The sequence below is a fragment of the Rattus rattus genome, chromosome 18 (assembly GCF_011064425.1).
Source record: "Rattus rattus isolate New Zealand chromosome 18, Rrattus_CSIRO_v1, whole genome shotgun sequence".
In the NCBI taxonomy this organism is placed as follows: domain Eukaryota; kingdom Metazoa; phylum Chordata; class Mammalia; order Rodentia; family Muridae; genus Rattus; species Rattus rattus.
In genome coordinates this window covers 36,247,153-36,267,009 of record NC_046171.1, presented here as the reverse complement: position 1 = coordinate 36,267,009, position 19,857 = coordinate 36,247,153, and the positions used below count along the sequence as shown (strand labels likewise).

The window sequence follows — 19,857 nt, the reverse complement described above, 5'->3', positions numbered from 1 at the left end:
ATATACATATATATATATTATATACACTTGCATAATATATGTATATAAATACATATATATGTTCGAGACACAACAGGAAGTATACTTAAATTAGTTTTATTTTTAATTGTATTATATTTATATATTCAAATATAATATATTATATATCCAACAAACACATACACTCATATACATATATTGCTATTTGAGATACAATAGGTAGGATTCTTTTTATTTTTTAAATACAGAACAGCAAACATCAAACACCTTTATTACATGAGCTATGAGTAATGGTTTGTTTGCCTTTCTGTGCTTTGATCTTCTGCAGATAGAACTGCAGCTCCCTGCCTTCCAGCACACAGTCATCTACTCTGCCACACTGGCCTGAACTTGAGGCAATACATCTGAGAAGCTTGCCCTGCTGGAACTGCTCCTCCAGAAGACTGCTGATTTTTTTCCTTTTGCAGTATTTCTTTTGAATTTTCTTTGATTGATTTTTTTTGTTTGTTTAAGCTCTCTTCCTCCTCAAGAGTCTGCTTGGCCTCCTTCTTGCAGCCCAGGGGCAGTGCATAGTGGGATTCAAACCACTGCCAGTATGGTGTGCTGTCAATAAGCACAATGAAGTTCTTCACCAGGATCTTAGTTCGGACCAGCTCATTACTGGATGCAGTGTAGACATCAATGATCCTTGTGCAATACTCAGAGACCCATGAAATTTTCCTCACATCCAATCTCAGGCATGGTACTTCTTATTGCCTTCTCGAACTAGGACGGTTTGTATGCAGTGAGGGCCAATTTTAGTGTTGGCAGCAGGTGGTCTTGGCTCATATTTCTGCTTCATGTGGTAGGGTTTTCTTACCTTTGGTCTTGCAACACTTGTGCAAATTGTCCTTGAGGGATGCCCATCGTTCGGTGCTGACTGGACAGAGGAAGCGAAAAGCTTCAAGATCTGATTTCTAAAACGACAGGTAGAATTAACAGTTGAATATATACTTCTCTCTCTCTCTCTCTCTCTCTCTCTCTCTCTCTCTCTCTCTGTGTGTGTGTGTGTGTGTGTGTATCTAGTTATTAGCTGCTAAGTCAATGACAATCAAGCTACAATCTACAGAACTACATAGGTTAGGAATAGAATAAGAGATTAAGTAGGGGCAGAGAGTTCTCCCTGGGAAAATAAAATAAAATAGTTATGAAGGGACAAGGTATGATAGAACGTGAGGATCAATTGGGAGCAGATAGGTGGGGGCAGAGGAAAGAATATAATATAAATACAACCAATATTATATAAAGTGCCATTAAAGGGATCCTATGAAAAACAAATCCAATAGGAGCTTCCTTAAATATACGAATTTATGAAGGAGATCTAAATGAAAATACCAAATAATGGGGGTACAGAGCTCTAACTGGAAACCTCTTGTCACCAAATGAAGCTTTCAGTGCCAGACTGGGTTACATCTAATTAAATTGTTGGCCAAGATGTTTATATAAGAACTTCCAAACAACCCTCGTTGTTGCCAAAACTATAGGTTTCCATAAATTGATGGTAACCAGGACCCCATTGCTGCAGACATCTATAAACTCATTGAGCATGAAACAGTTGAGCTTGTACTTACATAGAACCTTCATCTCTGCTTCTACCGTTGTGGGTAAAGGAGCATTCTCTGCCAGATAATAAAGGAGAATTGTAAACACTGACCCTGCCACAAAACCTCTGTTGCACACAAAGGTGTCCCCTCTGCAAGACATGCTTAGCGCACTAATTGCACAGAACATGTGTGAGTATGAAACCAATATCTGATTTGACTTGAGATTCACTCCACAAGAAGGAACTCAGACCTGACACTGCTTAGACGATAACCTGAGACTTGATAGTCCAGGATCCTAAGGTTAAAAACATGATACCTAAAAAAATGGCAATAAAATGACTCTAATGACACGCTACCATACTCATAAGTCAGTGCTTTGCTGAGTCATTACCAGAGAAAGCTCCCTTCTGCAGCAGATGGAGACAAATACAGAGACCCAAAGCCAGACAGTGTGCAGAGTGGGAGACCTTTGCAACACTTAGTCCTAAATGGAATGTCTCCGTAGAGTGGACTCTCTTGGGATGGGGAACCCCATGGAAAAAGAAACAAAAAGAGTAAGATCCAGAGGGGATGAAGGCCACTAAGAAAACAAGAATTTCTAAATTAGTGGCTCTTAATGGGGGGGGGTCATAACCCCTTTGGTGTCACAAACAAGATATCTTCATATAAGATATTTATATTATGATTCATAATAGTAGAAAATTATAGTTATGAAGGAGCAACAAAGAATGGCTGCAGTCATCACAACATGGTGTAGAACCACAGCTCGGCATTACTATCTCTTTAAGAACTTGAAGAAACTGAAGCACACACAGGACCTGCATTGGTCTGGACCAGATGAGGCTCTAGAGCTTAAAGAAGAAGTGGACACAGTCTTTCACCCCTACCTTAGTGGCAATCTCAAATTGATAACGAACAGTAAATGGAAATTTAGTTTCCTCTAAAGGAGTCTTACTGGGGAAGAAAACCAGTCTTAGGTGTAAGCTGGGTGCCCACTAGTCGATGCCAACAGAAAATGAGCTTAATAGCATTTGCTATTAAGTTCCTTGTCTCATAAAGTCATGTTGGAGTTTTTACTTTCCTTTATAAAAAATTTATTGCATTAATTTTTATTTTTTTCATTGGATATGTTCATCATATAGACTTTTGATTCCAGAGATCTTTTAGGAATATATTATGGCATCCAGTTAACCTTTTTTTAGGGGATTCCTAAATGTGTAAATGAGTGAGCTTCTGTTTCTTAGGCCGTCTCTTGGGCTTATTTCATTCTACTTGTTTATTTTGTCCAACTCCACCATGTTAGTTTTTATGGCACTGATGTACAGGAACTGGAAAGAGAGAGGAAAAACTATAGTCAGGACTGACTGAGCAAGAAAAAAAATACATTTTCAAAAGGAAAAATATAAATACAAAGTAAAGAAATTTCAGGATCTCTACAGCTAACTTCTCCCCTGAAACTTACCCTGCCAGGAAGTTTTTATTTTCTTCAGCAAAACTGGCATAATTTCAGGGAGAATTTTCTCCTTTCTGCTCTTTCCATGGTTTGTTCCTTTGGTCAAGCAGCTCCTGAGGAACCTAAAGCTGTTTAGTCAGCGCCTTGTGTAAGTGACCTCAGCTGCAGATATTTTTCATACTTCATTGGCATTAATCATCACAGGCAGAAGGATGGAAAACCCTATAACTTTTAAAAAATGGATGCATTGTTCACTAAGTCCACTTGTGAGTCCAGAACCTCTTCGTTCTCATGCAGAGACAGAAACTGCTGTGCATTATATCCACAGTGCATGTAAAGCAAATGCATTTATGTTTTGTCATTCGGTCACATGCAATGCCTTCTATATTCTTCACAGTTTTGTAATTTATTCCAAAGTGTATAGTGCAAACAGTGCTATGACCTTTGAAGTAGGAAATTTGTCTCGAGGTAATATCCCCGTCCTGTCAGAGGCACCCAGCTAAGTGATATTGATGGGTCTTTAATGATAAAAATTAATTACAGGGTTGAGTTGTTTCTCGCCATTGTGCGGCACCATGTTGTCACATTGCTTTCGGCTCCACTGCTCCCTGCCACTTGTCTCTCAAGGAAGTTTTCGCTCTAATTGAGGTGTATGCATGTTTGTCTCAGCTTGAACATATGTGTGTCGGGGGAAGAGGATGGCTTTCGTTTTGCAGATCCCAGAGTGTGATGACTGTTCTGTGTTTTTAGATCACTCTTATTTCATATATTCTCATTTCCAGGCATTGTTTTAGTGAAGGGCACATACAAAACACTAGACACAAGAACCCAAAGTGGTTGCTGGCCACATAAATAGAATAAAGCTAACATGAAATTTGCTAAACTATGACGTGTTACAATCACATATAAGTGATAGAATCACATAGCAATGAATGAGTTACATTAATATACTCAATTGCAAAATATTATTGATTAATCAATGAATAGAGGAAGTATGATGAGAATTAAAACCAGTTTTTTTTAATAAATTTTTTATTAGATATATTTCTTTACTTAACATTTCAAAGGTTATTTCCCTTCCCGGTTTCCTGCCCATAAGCCCACATTCCCTCCCCTCCCCGTCCCCCATAAGGGTATTCCCCCTATTCACCCCCCTTATTGCCCCCCCAAATTTCCCTGCACTGGTGGTCCAACTTTGGCAAGCCCAAGGGCTTTCCCTTCCACTGGTGCCCCAACAAGACTATTCTTTTGCTACATATGCAGTTGGAGCCCTAGGTCAGTCCATGTATAGTCTTTCAGTAGTGGTTTAGTCCCTGGAAGCTCTGGTTGGTTGGCATTGTTTTTATGGGATTGCCAGCTCCTTCAATTCTTTCAATACTTCCTCTAATGCCCCCCAAGGGGGTTCTATTCTTAGTTCAGTGGTTTGCTGGTAGCATGGACCTCTGTATTGGACATGCTCTGGATGTGTCTCTCAGGAGAGATCTATATCCAGTCCCTTTGAGCATGCAATTTTTTGCTTCATCCATCTTATCTAATTTTGGTAGCTGTATATATATATGGGCCACATGTGTGTCAGGCTCTGAATGGCCATTCCTTGAGCCGCTGCTCTAAACTTTGCTTCCATGTCCCCTCCTATGGATATTTTCCCCCCTTTTAAGAAGGAGTGGGGGCATCTGCATTTTGGTTATCCTTCTTTAGCTTCCTGTGGTCTGTGGATTGCATGTTGGGTAACTTGAGCTTTTTGGCTAATATCCACTTATCAATGAGTTCATACCAAGTGTGTTTTTCCGTGATCGAGTAACCTCACTCAGGATGATATTTTCTAGTTCATTCCATTTGCCTATGAATTTCATAAAGTCATAGTTTTTGATGGCTGAGTAGTACTCCATTGTGTAGATGTACCACATTTTTTGAATATGAATGCTTGTGTTACCCACACCGCACACGCATGTTCACGGAAATGCTTGGTATACATATTTGAATAAATAAGTGTGTTTGGGTTACCTATCTATGTGTATCCAGAGGCTAGTGATAAACCCTGGGTATTAGCCTCTATTAGCCCTGAACTTTGTTTTTCAGTCAAGGTCTCTCTCTCTCACTGACCTTGAAGCTCACTGATTCAGATAGACTGGCTGGCCAATAAATATCCCCAATCTCCTGTCTCCTCCTTTCAGCAGTAAGATTACAAATGCATGCTACTACCAAAAGCTTTTGTAATCATGCTGAGATCCTACTCAGGTTCTAATGTTTGTAATGAAAGCATTTTAGCTTCTAACCCATCTCCTCAGCACTGAGATCACATATTTTTGAAACATTTTTAAGGGAAATGCAGAGAAGTTGAGAATGAAAAAGACTAAAGGTCTTATAATAGGATCTTGAGAAAATGTTAAAGGCTAATAAGCCATATAGGAAAATAAAGTCTAAAGTGTCTTAAAGCCAGAGTAGATACAATAGTATCCGTAAAAAAAGAAGTTAAAAAGTATATCTTGTCAAGAACTGAGGGAAGCAGTGTAGTTTTTATTGTGAACCAGTGTGTGTGTGTGTGTGTGTGTTTGTGTTGTGTGTATGTATGTATTTATGAATATATGAATGTATGTATGTATGTGTTGATAAGTGCTGCTATCCATTGTGCACTTAAACAGTAATTAACATTTTGTAACACATGTGTGTATTATGTATGTGCATGTGTGTGTGCTCACGTTATTATCTGATGTTAACCATGAAATTTTTTTTAAAAAAGGCAGTAATATTTTCTTTTAAAGCAGCTTTGAGAAAAGATGAATTCCTAATATACCATTATCTCTTTATAGGCACAGTGGTTGAGAATACTTATGGAATACATTTAGATTGGTGATTATTGTTCAATGCCCACAGTTTATGTCAAATGTGGTATTGCTGTTGCAAACTCAGCTTCATAAAATGTTTAATGGCATGAACCCATTATTATACTATTATACTATTTTGCTATCCTAAAAATTCCATGTGCTTTTCATTTTTTCCCCTTTCCCCACTTAGTCCTGGAAAACAACCACTGTTTTTATTAACTACACAATTTTACCTTTCTCATAATACTGTATGGTAGGAATCATTTCAACTGTAGCTCTTTCTGACTCAATTCTTTTACCTGGTACTATAATTTTTAGTGTGTCATCATTGTCTTTTTAAGGTTGGGTACTTATTTCTTTATAGTGTTAGACAATATCTACTTACATGGCAGTTTATTTATTTATTTTTGTATTGGAATCTTGAGTTTTTTATATATTTGGATATTAGCCCTCTATCAGACATAGGATTGGTAAAGATATTTTCCCTATCTGTTGGTTGCCATTTTGTCCTAATTACAGTGTCCTTTGTAATTTTATGAAGTCCCATTTGTTGATTCTTAATCTTAGAGCATAAGTCATTGGTGTTCTGTTCAGGAAATTTTCCCCAGTGCCCATGTATTTGAGGCTTTTCCCCATTTTTTTCTTCTATTAGTTTGAGTGTATTTGGTTTTATGCGGAAATCCTTGATACATTTGGACTTGAGCTTTACACAGGGCAATAAAAATGGATCAATTTGCATTCTTCTACATCCTGACCTCCCATTGAACCAGCACCATTTGTTGAAAATGCTATCTTTTTTCCACTGGATGGTTTTAGCTCCCTTGTCAAAGATCAAGTGACCATAGGTGTGTGGGTTCATTTCTGAATCTTCAGTTCTATTCCATTGATCTACCTGCCTGTCTCTGTACCAATATCATTCAGTTTTTATCCCTATTGCTCTGTAACACAGGTGATTCCCCAGATGTTCTTTTGTTGTTGAGAACATTTTTTTTGCTCTTCTGGGTTTTATGTTATTCCAAAGGAATAAGCAAATTGCTCTTTATAACTCTATGAAGAATTGAGTTGGAATTTTGATGGGGATTGCATCGAATCTGCAGTTTGCTTTCCGCAAGATGGCCATTTTTACTATATTAATCCTGCCAATACTTGAGAATGGGAGAGCTTCTTCGATTTTTTTTTCAGAGACTTGAAGTTTTTGTCATACAAATCTGTCGGTTGTTTGGTTAGAGTCACACCAAAGTATGTTTTATTATTTGTGGCTATTGTGAAGAGTATATTTCATTAATTTCTTTCTCAGCCTGTTTATCCTTGGAGTAGAGGAAGGCTATAGATTTGTTTGAGTTGATTTTATATCCAGCCACTTTGCTGAAGTTGTTTATCAGCTTTAGGAGTTCTCTGGTAGAATTTTTGGGATCACTTAAGCATACTTTCATATCTTCAGGAAATAGTGACATTTTGAAGTCTTTTTTCCCAATCCCTATGACATCTTTTTTGATTTCTGATTGCTGTTTAGGACTTTGAGTACTATATTGAATATGTAGGGAGAGAGTAGGCAGCCTTGTCTAGTCCCTGATTTTAGTGGGATTGTTATAAATTTGTCTCCATTTAGTTTGATGTTGGCTTCTGGTTTGATGTATATTGCTTTTACTATGGTTACGCAAGGGCCTTGAATTTCTGATCTTTCCAAGACTTTTAATAAGAAGGGGTGTTAAATTTTGTCAAATGCTTTCTCAGCATCTAATAAGATGATCGTGTAGTTTTTATCTTTGAGTTTGTTCAGATAGTGGATTGTGGGGCTGCAGGCTGTGAAAAGTACCCCAATTCCTGGTTAAGATATGTCAAATCCCCAGAAATCCCAAAAGGGATGGCAGGTCCATTTTCCATTTCCCAAGAGATCAAGACCTCATGTAATTGCAGCTCCCCACAGACCCCTGTGGAGAGGTTTCAGACAGACCAGTCATGTAGGGCAATATCCCCAGCCCTTCCTCCAGAGGTGACGACGTGGCCACAGGGTTACATAGGCTCAAGACAGATCAGTCCCATAGGGCAATGCCCCGATCCCCTCCTCCATAGGTGAGGAGGAGACCACAGGCCACATTGGCTCAAGACAGATCAATCATAGAAACAGGACCATGCCCTTGAGGATGCAGATAAGGTAATCCCAAGCTCTTAGGCTAAACCAATAGAAAGTACCTACTGTCAGACACTGCCCAATCCAAAACTGTATTTAAGAATTATGTTCAGAAATATTAAAGTTATGCAAGAATCACTCTATAGTCTGAGAACTTCTGTTAAAAGAGCTATAACATCACCACTTGGGGACAAGATCTGCTCTCCAAAAATTGTTGCCAGAAGCCCTACTGCATACCCTGCTGGCTAGTCAGTCCCCTGCTGGCTGAGCCCAGCCTGAAATGGAGGTGGAACACCAGTGGAGGCAGCAAAAAGCCATTCCCCTCCCTGCCCAATTCTCTTCCTTTCTCCTGAACCCACAAACCTTGCCAGACCAGAGATGTCTGTGTAAAACCTCCAGCAAGAAGACCCACATCTGGCACCCAATGTGGGACTGAGACAAAGACACAACCTCCTGAACAGATAATTAATGAAGGTGAGCCCCCTTCCTCCATCTCTGGAGACAAGCAACCTATTCTTTCCTGCTGTGCTTTCAGACTCCTCCTCTTGGGTGTATTTGCTTCTTTGTGTTCTAAAGCTTTTAGGTGTGCTGTCAAGCTGCTAGTGTATGCTCTCTCCACTCTCTCCAGTTTCTTTTGGGGGGGGCACTCAGAACTATGAGTTTTCATCTTAATGATGCTTTCATTTTGTCCATAACTTTGGGTATGTTGTGCCTTCGTTTTCACTAAATTCCAAATATTCTTTAATTTGTTTCTTTATTTCTTCCTTGACCAAGTTGTCATTGAATAAAGCATTGTTCAGCTTCCATGTGTATGTGGGCTTTCTATCACTTTTGTTGTTATTGAAGATTAGCCTTATTCTGTGTTGATCTGATAGGATGCATGGGAATATTTCAGTCTTCTTGCATCTGTTGAGGCCTGTTTGGTGATGGATTACATGGTGAATTTTGAAGAGGGTACCATGAGGTGCTGAAAAGAAGATATATTCTTTTGTTTTAGGATGGAATGTTCTACAAATGTCTGTAAAATACATTTGGTTCATAACTTCTTCCAGTTTCTCTGTGTCTCTGTTCAGTTTCTGTTTCAATGATCTGTTCATTGATGAGAGTACGATATTGAAGTCTTCCACTATTATTGTGTGAGTTACAATGTGTGCTTTTACCTTTAGTAAGGTTTCTTTTATGAATGTTTGTTCCCTTGCATTTGGAACATAGATATCCAACATTGAGAGTTCATCTCGTGTATTTTTTCCTTTAATGAATATGAAGTGTCCTTCCTTATGTTTTTGATAACTTTTGGTTGAATGCCAAATTTATTTGATATTAGAATGGCTTTTCCAGCTTGTTTCTTGGGACCATTTACTTCGAAAACAGTTTTCAAGCCTTTATTCTGTGGTAGTGTCTATCTTTTTCACTGACGTGTGTTTTCTGCAGGCAGCAAAAGGCTGGGTCCTCTTTATATATCCAGTCTATTAGTCTATGTCTTTTTTTGGGGGGGTTGAGTCCATTGATGTTGATAAATATTAGGGACCGATGATTGTTGTTTCCTCTTACTTTTGTTGTTAGAGGTGGAATTATATTTGTGTGGCTATCTTCTTTTGGGTTTGTTGACAGATTAATTTCTTGCTTTTTCTCAGGTGTAATTTCCCTCCCTGTTTTGGAGTTTTTCATCTATTATCCTTTGTAGGTCTGTATTTGTCTGAAGATATTTTATAAATTCATTTTTTCATGCAATATCTTGTTTTTTTCCACCTATGGTAATTAAGAATTCTGCTATGTCTAATAGCCTGGGCTGACATCTGCACAGAATCTTCTGGCTTTTAGAGTCTCTGTTGAGAATCTGGGAAAAATGTGATAGGTATGATTTTATGTGCTACTAGATCTTTTCCCCTTACTGCTTTTAGTATTCTTTTTGTCCATTTGATGTTTTGACTATTATGTGACAGGAGAAATTTCTTTTTTGGTCCAAATATTTGGAGTTCTGTATGCTTCTTTTATGTTCATGGGCATTTCATTCTTTAGGATAGGAAAGTGTTTTTTTCTATAATATTGTTGAAGATATTTACTGGTCCTTAAGTTGGGAATCTTTGCTCTCTTCTATACCTTTTATCCTTAGGTTTGATCTGCTCATTGTGTCCTGGATTTCCTGGATGTTTTGGGCTAGGAGCTTTTAGCATTTTGTATTTTCTTTGACAGTTCTATCCATGTTTCTTATGGTAGCTTCTGTCCTGGAAGATAACATAGTATTCTCTCTTCTATCTCTTGTATTCTGTTGGTGATGCTTGCATCTATGACTCCTGATCCCTTTCCTGTTTTCTATCTCCAGTGTTGTCTCCCTTTGTGATTTATTTACTGTTTCTATTACATCTTTAGACCCTGGATTTTTTTTCAATTCCTTCACCTGTGTGGTTCTGTTTTCCTATAATTCTTTAAGGTATTTAGGTGTTTCCTCTTTAAGGCCCTTTACCTGTTTACCTGTGTTGTTCTGTATTTTTTAATGGAGTTATTTATGTCCTTCTTAAAGTCCTCAATCATCATTATTAGTTGTGATTTTAAATCTAATTCTTTCCTTTTCAGTGTGTTGAGGTATCCACAACTTGCTCTCGTGGGAGAACTGGGTCCTGATGATGTAAAGTGGCCCTGGTTTCTGTTGCTTAGGCTTTTGCCCTTTCCTCTTGCCATCTGCTTATTTCTGTTGTTAGCTGGTCTTGATGTCTCTGACTGTGGTTTGACCCTCCTCTAAGCCTGTGTGTCACCACTCCTCAGACTGGCTTTCCGTCAGTGAGATCTAGATACAGAGTGCATGTCATGGGGTCAGATCCAGGCACATGCAGAAACGGGAAGGATCCTGTCCCAAACTTCTCCTGTGTTCCTGTGTCCAGAGGGCTCCAGACGGGTTCCTCTTGGGCCAGCAATGTGAGATGAAGTGGTGGTCTACCTGTGCTCTCAGGAACTTTTACACTTCTGAGAATTCAGCTCTTTCCCAGTGGATTCTTGCTAAAGACAGCTGTGTCACAGGATCAACTCCTGGAATAAAAATTTATTAAGATACATGTTAAGTTTCTATGTGAACTTAAGTGCCTGGTATACTGGACTAAACACAGAGCCTGTGAAGATATATGGCAACAGCAAGCTTAATTATTATGTAAAAACTCTGGCCTTGCAATTTAGCTTCGTCAGTTTGCATTCCCGTGTGAAATGGATGAGTGTTACTATGTTCTGGTTAAAATTGCCTAGAATCAGTGTTTAGCATTCTTAATATTTTAATGAATCATACTTCAATATTCCTACTTGAATATATAGTTCCTTAAGGATTCACAATGATAATAATCTTTTACTATGGTAATTTACAATCTTTATATGTCCTTTGCTGAAGTATTGGTTCAAGTCTCTTTTTGTTAATCTTGTTCATTTTCTCATCGTCAAGTTTAAAATTTTTTAGTATAATTTGTGTAAACCATCCTTCAGATTTATGTTTTACAAAGATTTTTGTCCACTTTGTACTTCATATTTTGTATTTCTGATTTGTTCATAATGAAAGATGTTGAGCTTATCAATTCTTTGTTTTCTGAACTACAATTTTTGCCTTTACAATTATTACATTTAAGAACACCCAATGTTCCTTCCTCTGCAGACTTAAACTTCTGGTGTTTTCTTTTTCTCTTTCTTTCTCCTCCTCCTCCTGCTCCTTCTAGTTCTTCTCTTCCTCCTCTCTCTCCTCTTCTACCACCTCATACTCCTTCTTAGCTTTCTTCTTGTATATATTGAATTTTACATTTTAGTATATGATACATTTGGAGTTAATTTTCTGAAAGATAAAAAGTTGTGGCAAGTTATAGTTTATTATTGGTCCAGTCAAAAATACACTCTATGATGAGAATCCTTCTTTGAACAGTTGTTATTTTTGCTCTTATATCAAGAATCAGTTGACTTCATCCATACAGATTTATTTCTGGGCTCTCTATCATGCTGTGCTTTTCTCTTTGTTAAATCCCTAACCAAAATTGTAGTACCAAGTTTCCTGCATCTGTACAGTAAGCCTGACAGCTAGTGATGTCAGTCCTCCATATCTCCATGGGATAGCTGATCATGTGGTAAAATCATTTATTATATTAAATGAATTTCTACACTGTTTTCCATCGTGCCTGCACTAGTTTTCAGTCCCACAGATGGCAAGTATGTGACGGCCTTTCCCCAAATCTACATCAGCACTTGTCATTACTTGTGTGATTGACCATAGCCATTCTGACTGGAACAAGACAAAAATCTCAAAATACTTTCATTTACATTTTTCTGGTTTTTAAAGTTGTTGGGTATTAAAAAATTTATTTTTAGCCATTTGCTTTACAGGTTTTTTTCTTTTCATTGTTTTAAAATGTTATTTAATTTAAAATGTTTATTTTGCTTTTCATTCATTTTTTTTTAGAATTTCATACACCATCACCCACCCATTCCCCAATAAATTTGCAACCTAGTTGTTATTAGTGTTACATGCGTATATATAAATGCCACCTGCTGGATTCACTTAGCGTTGTTCATATATATGAGAGCTCCTTACAAAATTCCCTCCACAGACATATAGATAGATTTATGTATGCATGCACATGTGCACGCATACACACACACACACACACACACACACACACACACACACCTTGATTTCTTTTTTAGCACGTTTGTACTGCATACATAAGAAGGACACTGAATATTGAGTGTTAATTTTATATCCTGCTACTTTAATGGATATATTTATCATTTGGAGAGATTTATGGTGGACTCTTTTATTTCCGTTTATAAATATAATCATAAAATAAGGATATTTTGATTTTTCTTTCCTAGTTGTATCTTTTTTACCTCCTTCATTTATCTTATTTCTCCAGATAAGACTTAAGAAACTATGCTGAATAGGGATGGGTTTGGGAAGAGCGCTTACCTTGTCTTGTTCCAAACATCAATGGGAATGCTTTGAGATATTGTATGTTTAGAAAGATGTTGTCTGTAGATTTTTACTTTATTCTGTTTACTGTGTTATAATATGTCCATTTTATCCCTATGTTCTCTAGGGATTTTAATGATGAAAATAGGCTCAATTTTGTCAAAGGCCAATTCTGCATCTAATTAAATATCCATGTGGTTTCTGTCCTTTAACCTACGTGTGGTTGATTAGATTTATTATTTACATTATTGAGCCATCCCTGCACCTCTGTGATGATGTTGACTGGATCATGGTGGATAGTCTTTGTATTTGCAAGAAAGCTTCTCTCCAGTAGAATTGCCAGGAACTGGTAGACTTCTTGCAGGAGAGGACTGAGTCAGTGTTTGAACAGTAATTCCTGTAATATCAATAGGTTGAACAAGACAATTTTCACCGCCATATCCATTCTTTGAGAACTCTTTCAATTTTAATCTTGAAAAGGACCTACAAAACAAAATCATCAGTTAGGAACATAGTCCATAGGAAAAAACTAGTATCCAGGCTAAACCAACATAGTCATGACAATAATTCTTTCAACCAACTCTTACACTGTTTGGATTTGTATTTTGTTAAGTAGTCACAGTCTAGAACTACATAAGAAGAAAGAGGCAAAAGTAACGTGCTGGTGCCATTAGATTTTCTGTAATTTTCTTGACTGCTTATTTATGTGTGAGGCACCAGTTACTCTAGGTAACACAGTCCCTGTGCAGGTAGTTCTGGGTAGTATGTGAGTGCAAGCTGATAAAACCATGTGAGACAAATCCTGTAAGCAGGATTTCTCTGTGGCTTCAGATTCAATTCCTGTCTTTGGGCTCATGCTTGAGTTCCTGTAACATCTGTTAATGATGGAATATAATATCAGAATACATATCAAATCCTTCTTTCATCCCTCAAGCTGTTTTTGGTTACAATGTTTATCACAACTGAAACAAAATTATGATAATTTGATTTGCTAACATTTTGTTGAGGATTTTTTTAAACTAACATTTATGTAATGCACTATTAGACAATTTTGCTTTCTTATTTTGTCTTACCCTGAGTTTAATGAGCTGGGAAAAAATCAGTGCTGCTTCAATTTCCTGGGATAGTTTAGAGGGATATGTAGAATACAGAGAATTGGAATTTTTTTCTTCTTCTTCAATGTCCAGTTTGATATACCAAAGACCTTAGGAAGGTCTGGCATTTTCTGTCTGTCTGGGGAGGTTCAAGTTGTTTAATTGGTGAGGTATATAGGATTGATACAGACTTTGTGTGAATTATACCATGTTTCTATATCTTAAGGAAAATAAAAATTAAAAGAAAGAATTTTCTTTACTAGATTGGGACAATTTGGTTACCTTGTCCTTTTGGTTTTCTTGCAGACTATACTTTTCAAGGAATTGGTACAATTCATCTAGGCTTACACACCGACCCAGAGTTTACCCTTTAATTAATTGTTTGAGCATCCTTAAGGTCTATGTTGATCTCTTTTCCTTGTTTGTATGTGTAATTTGTGTCTTCTCAAAGCTTTACTTAACTTTCGGTGTTATTGCTTTCAGAAGAGACCATTAATTTTGTTTGTCTTCTCTGATTTCCTGCCTGTATTGTATCTACTTTTCTTTCTCTGTGTCTAAATGGGAAGCATGGGGGGTTTGTTTTCTCTGTTTATTTGATGCATACAGCAGTAGAATAATAGACATTTTGTGATTTAAGATGAACACTGATTGTTTGAGATTTCATATTCTAATTAATTTTTACTTGTTTTTTCTTTCTTTGGTGCTATTTTTAGCTTCTATATCTTTTCTACCATCTGTTGTTTTAATTGAGCATTCTACACATCTTCTATTTTAGGTTTCTAAGCCTTCAAGTTATACTTATTTCAGTTGTCTTTTCTTCCTTTTTGCAGAACCACATATATGGTAACATACATTTCAAATTAACCTAAGATCACTTTCAACTAGTGCCATGTAGCTTTGAATGTCATAAAAGTTCTTGAAACTTGCAATATAGTCCTAATTCTTTATTGAAAATCCTATGTCATTACTATTACTTATTCACAGTAAAATATATATGTAATAGTAAATTCTTTCACTGAATTTTTCTGCTTTGCCTTTCTTTTATAAAAGTTTTTAAACATACTGGGTGTTAATGTAGCATTCTACAGCTGAGCCATGTGCCTAGCCTCTATTATAGACCTTTCTGTTATCTTATTTCAATTTCAGAGTTTTTAGTCAGCTGTGGATGGTCTACTACTATGCCCATCAAAGAAATCATTCATTTACACTTGAGTGCTTCTGAGTTTTGGATCTCAAATGTTCTTGTTCCCTCCTTCTTATTCATTTTTTCATGTTGTCCACTGTTTCTGTTAAATATGTTTAGTTACTAAATTTTAGTTTTTATAAAGTCTCATCATTTCAGCATTTTTTAATGTCTCACAGTGTCCAAAATGTTTCCTTAATCTCTTAAATCTGTTCATCAACTTCCGTCTTGCCTTTGTTTTGGTTGATATAATTTATAAAAGGTACTACAACAGAAAACCTTTCAGTAAGGCAGCATTTAAATGTGGAGAAGGGGGAGTTTTGTATAATCTTGGGATTAGGTTTCATATTTTTGATGAATATTTTCTTGCAGACTTTGAACTTCACTTGTGTTGTTTTGGTTCTTTTATCTCTTATGTAAGGCTTATACCTTGAAGCATATATTTTCTTTTCCTCAGCTATAGGTGCCAGGACTGGAAATCTGTAGTTTGTGTCCAAGAAGAATGCAAGCTATCTAGAGTTGGCTATCAATCAGCTGTGTCAGGTGGGCTCTTATATAACCAAAGTATTCTAGCACAATGGTCTCCCCTAAGAGCGGCAAGAAGAAAAAATAAGAAAACACACTACTAACCCCAAAATTGGATGGATAAGGTTACATGTGAATAGAAATATCTAGAGAAACTAGAGCTAGGAAGGAGAATCGCACTGCAGCAGAATTGCTAGTGGGTCATAGCTTTCAGCCCTGCTTCATGATGTCTACAGGATAAGCTGGTCACAGGGAATCTTCCGATTTATAAGTTTTATCTATAGAACCCTTATGAGGTTTACACTAAGGAAATTCCTAAAGTTTCCAGGTAAGAAAGAAAGGGAAAGCAACCATTTGAAATGCACTGTTTTCTGACCTTCCTTCCTTAATAGATCTAAGGAGTGTTAATGTTTCAGTCTTTTACATTTACAGATTTTATAATGCAATGCTATATCAAAGCTCTTGACATAATATACTAGGCATATTTCTTTTCCAATTTACTATATTTAACATAATAATTTGAAGAAACTTTAACACCTACGTTCCTATTATGCAGATAAAGAAATTTTTGCAGACAGATTGTATAACTTTTCTCCCCTCAAGGACACTCAGAGTTTGTTTGTAGACCTCTGACGTGTCTTTGTGTTATACTTCAAGGAAAAGTGTCAGGATTGAGTCTCTAAGAAACCCTGGATCAGGACTGTTTTTAAACTTCCCATTTCTCTAATAACTAGAACTAGTTAGGAGAAAACATTTAAAAGAGGGTACTGTTGTATGACCTGGAACATATCTTCGATATTTTTCTTTTAAGAGGTTTTTGATGTGTATAATTAGCTGTGTCTCAGTCACTAATGGCTAGCCTACTTGGTGATTGAATTTTTTTTAAAGATATAAACTACATTTGGTACTATCAAGTCAAGGTTCCTGTCACTTTCACATCTTTAGTCCCAATGTTAGTTTGAATATGATTGGTCCAGGGAGTGACACTATTTGGAGGTGTGGTCTTGTTGGAGTAGGTGTGGACATGTTGAAGGAAGTTGAGTAAGGGATGATGATTCCCCCAGAAGTTCTTTTATTGTTGAGAATAGTTTTTGCTATCCTGGGTTTTTTGCTTTTCCAAATGAATTTCCAAATTGTTCTAAGTCTATGAAGAATTTAGTTGAAATTTCAACGGGGATTATATTTAATATGTAGATTGCTTTCAGTAAGATGTCCATTTTTAATATATTAGTCCTGCCAACTGTGTGCATGGGAAATCTTCCATCTTCTGAGATCTTCACATTCTTTCTTGAGAGCATTGAAGTTTCTATCATACAGATCTTACATTGCTTGGTTAGAATCACACCAAGGTATTTTATGTTATTTGTGACTATCGTGAAGGATATAATTTCCCTAATTTCTCTCTCAGCCTATTTATCCTTTGAATACAGATTTGTTTGAGTTAATTTTGTATCCAGCCACTTTGCTGAAGTATTTTGTCAGGTTTAGGAGTTCTCTGGTAGAATGTCTGGGGGAATTTTAAGTATACTATCATATCATCTGCAAATAGTGATATTTTGAGTTATATTTTTTCCAGTCTGTATTCCTTTGACGTCTTTTTATTGTCTATTTGCTCTGGCTAGTACTTTAAGTACTATATTGCCTAGGTAGGGAGGAAGTGGGCAGCCTAGTATACTTCCTGATTTTAGTGGGATTGCTTCAAATTTCTCTCCATTTGGTTTGATGTTGGCTACTGGTTTGCTGTATATTGCTTTTACTATGTTTAGGTATGTGCCTTGAATTCCTGATCGTTCTAAGTCTTGTAACAGGAAGGGGTGTTGAATTTTGTCAAATGATTTTCAGCATTTAATGAGAGGATCATGTTTTTTTTCCATTGAGTTTGTTTATATTGTGGATTACATTGATGGATTTTCATATATTGAAGCATCCCTGCATCTCTGGGAAGAAGCCTACTTGATTATGATGGATGATTGTTTTGATGTGTTCTTGGATTCAGTTTGCAAAAATTTTATTGAGTATTTTTGCAATGATATTCATAAGGGAAATTGGTCTGAAGTTCTCTTTATTTGTTGGGTCTTTGTGGGGCTTGGGTATAAGCCTCATTGTGGCTTCCTAGAAGGAATTGGGTAGTGTTTCTTCTATTTCTATTTTGTGAAATAGTTAGAAGAGTGTTGGTATTTGGTCTTCTATGAAGGTCTGATAGATTCCTGCACTAAACCCATCTGGTCCTGGGCTTTTTTTGGTGGGATGACTTTTAATAGCTGCTTTTATTCCTTTAAGGTTTATGGGACTTTAGCTGGTCCTGATTTAATTTTGGTACCTGGTATTTGTCTAGAAAATTGTCCATTTCCTTCAGATTTTCTAGTTTTGTCGAGTATAGGCTTTCATAATAGTATCCTCAGTTTCTGTTGTTATGTCTCCCTTTTCATTTCCGATTTTGTTAATTTCCTGGAAATCCTGCCAGAGAGCGAAAGGAGCTTCAGAAAATACCACACTAGCATCACTACTCTGCCACTGAATAGCATTACATATTGAGTTGTTTTGCAAAAAATTGGTTTGGGGGATCTGAAGTGAGTACCTGGTCCTGCACCAGCAACAAGGATCAGATAAGAACAGAGAAAATATATGTAATAGAATATGATAGGCTCTAAGTATATATTTCTATAGAGTATGTTAATGGATATTGACTATTAATGCAATAGAAATTGGCCTTTTATGTTTATAAAGTAAGAGTTAATGAGTATTTCATTACAATATTTTTATATGAAAATATGTCTTAAAAAGAGTTTCAAATGTAAGAAAATATTAGTTTAAACAGTGGTAATAAATGATTTTGAATGCCTGTATTGCTTTCTATCAATAAATTTTAATGTTATAGTTATGTCTAAAAAAAAAACTAAAAAGTTTTTAATTTCTACCTTAAATTCTTCCTTGACCAAGTTATCATTGAGTAGAGCATTGTTCAGCTTCCATGCGTATGTGGGCTTTTGTTGGTTTTGTTGTTTTTGAAGCCTTAGTACATGATCATCTGATATAATGAAAGGGATTATTTCAATCTTCTTGTATCCATTGAAGCCTGTTTTATGACCAAATATATGGTCAGTTTGGGAAAAGGTACCATGAGATTCTGAGAAGAAGGTATATTCTTTTGTTGTAGAATGAAATGTTTATAGATATCTGTTAAATCCATTTGGTTCATAACTTCTGTTAGTTTCTCTATGTCTCTGTTTAGTTTCTGTTTTCATGATTTGTCCATTGATGATAGTGGTGTGTTGAAGTCTCCTACTATTATTGTGTGGTACAATGTATGCTTTGAGCTTTAGTAAAGTTTCTTTCATGAACATAGGTACCCTTGCATTTGGAGTATAGATGTTCAGAATTGAGAGTTCATCTTGGTAGATTTTTATTTTGATGGGTATGAAGTGTCTTTCCTTAACTTTTTTTGATAACTTTTGGTTGAAAGTTCATTTTTTTATATTAGAATGTCTACTCCAGCTTGTTTCTTGAGACCATTTGCTTGGAAATTTTTTCCCAACCTTTTTCTCTGAGAAGTGTCTGTCACTGATGTGTATTTCCTGTGCAGCAAAATGCTGGGTCCTGTTTCTGTAACCAGTCTGTTAATCTATGTCTTTTTTTGTGGGGGAATTGAGTCCATTGATGTTTAGAGATACTAGGGACCAATGACTGTTGTTTCTTATTATTCCAGCCTTCTCAAAGATAACATCTCCATCTTGTCAGGTCAAATCAGTTCCCAGGCCTAGTAACCAACTTCTATCCTGATTTGTGGAAAATAATAACAATAAATTGACATAGATCTTTAGGATTTGCAAGCTTAAATATTCCATGATATTCTCACTCTGTGTTGCAGTTTATCTTGGAATCTGTTCTGTGTTCCTGATTGATCAATATCACCTTAGTTATAATAAATTTTTATCTTTAGCATTTATTTGGTGTGTGTTATGTTGGATTTAAGTGGACCCCACAAGAGGTTTTGGAGCATTTCGTATTTTAAAAGAAGATAAACATTTTACTGTATATTTGTAGAGTAAAAATTTCAAAATTCCCTCTTGGAAGAAGTAGAGAAAAATATTTGGGAATATCTGAGAAGAACTCCCAGACACAATAAAAGCACATAGAAAAAATAACCTTTA

General features: G+C 36.4%; 1 pseudogene; it reads right to left on the bottom strand.

Annotated features, from left to right (window-relative positions):
- Window positions 1–238: 238 nt before the first annotated feature.
- On the bottom strand, window positions 239–1,722 carry LOC116886968 (annotated as a pseudogene).
- Window positions 1,723–19,857: the final 18,135 nt, after the last annotated feature.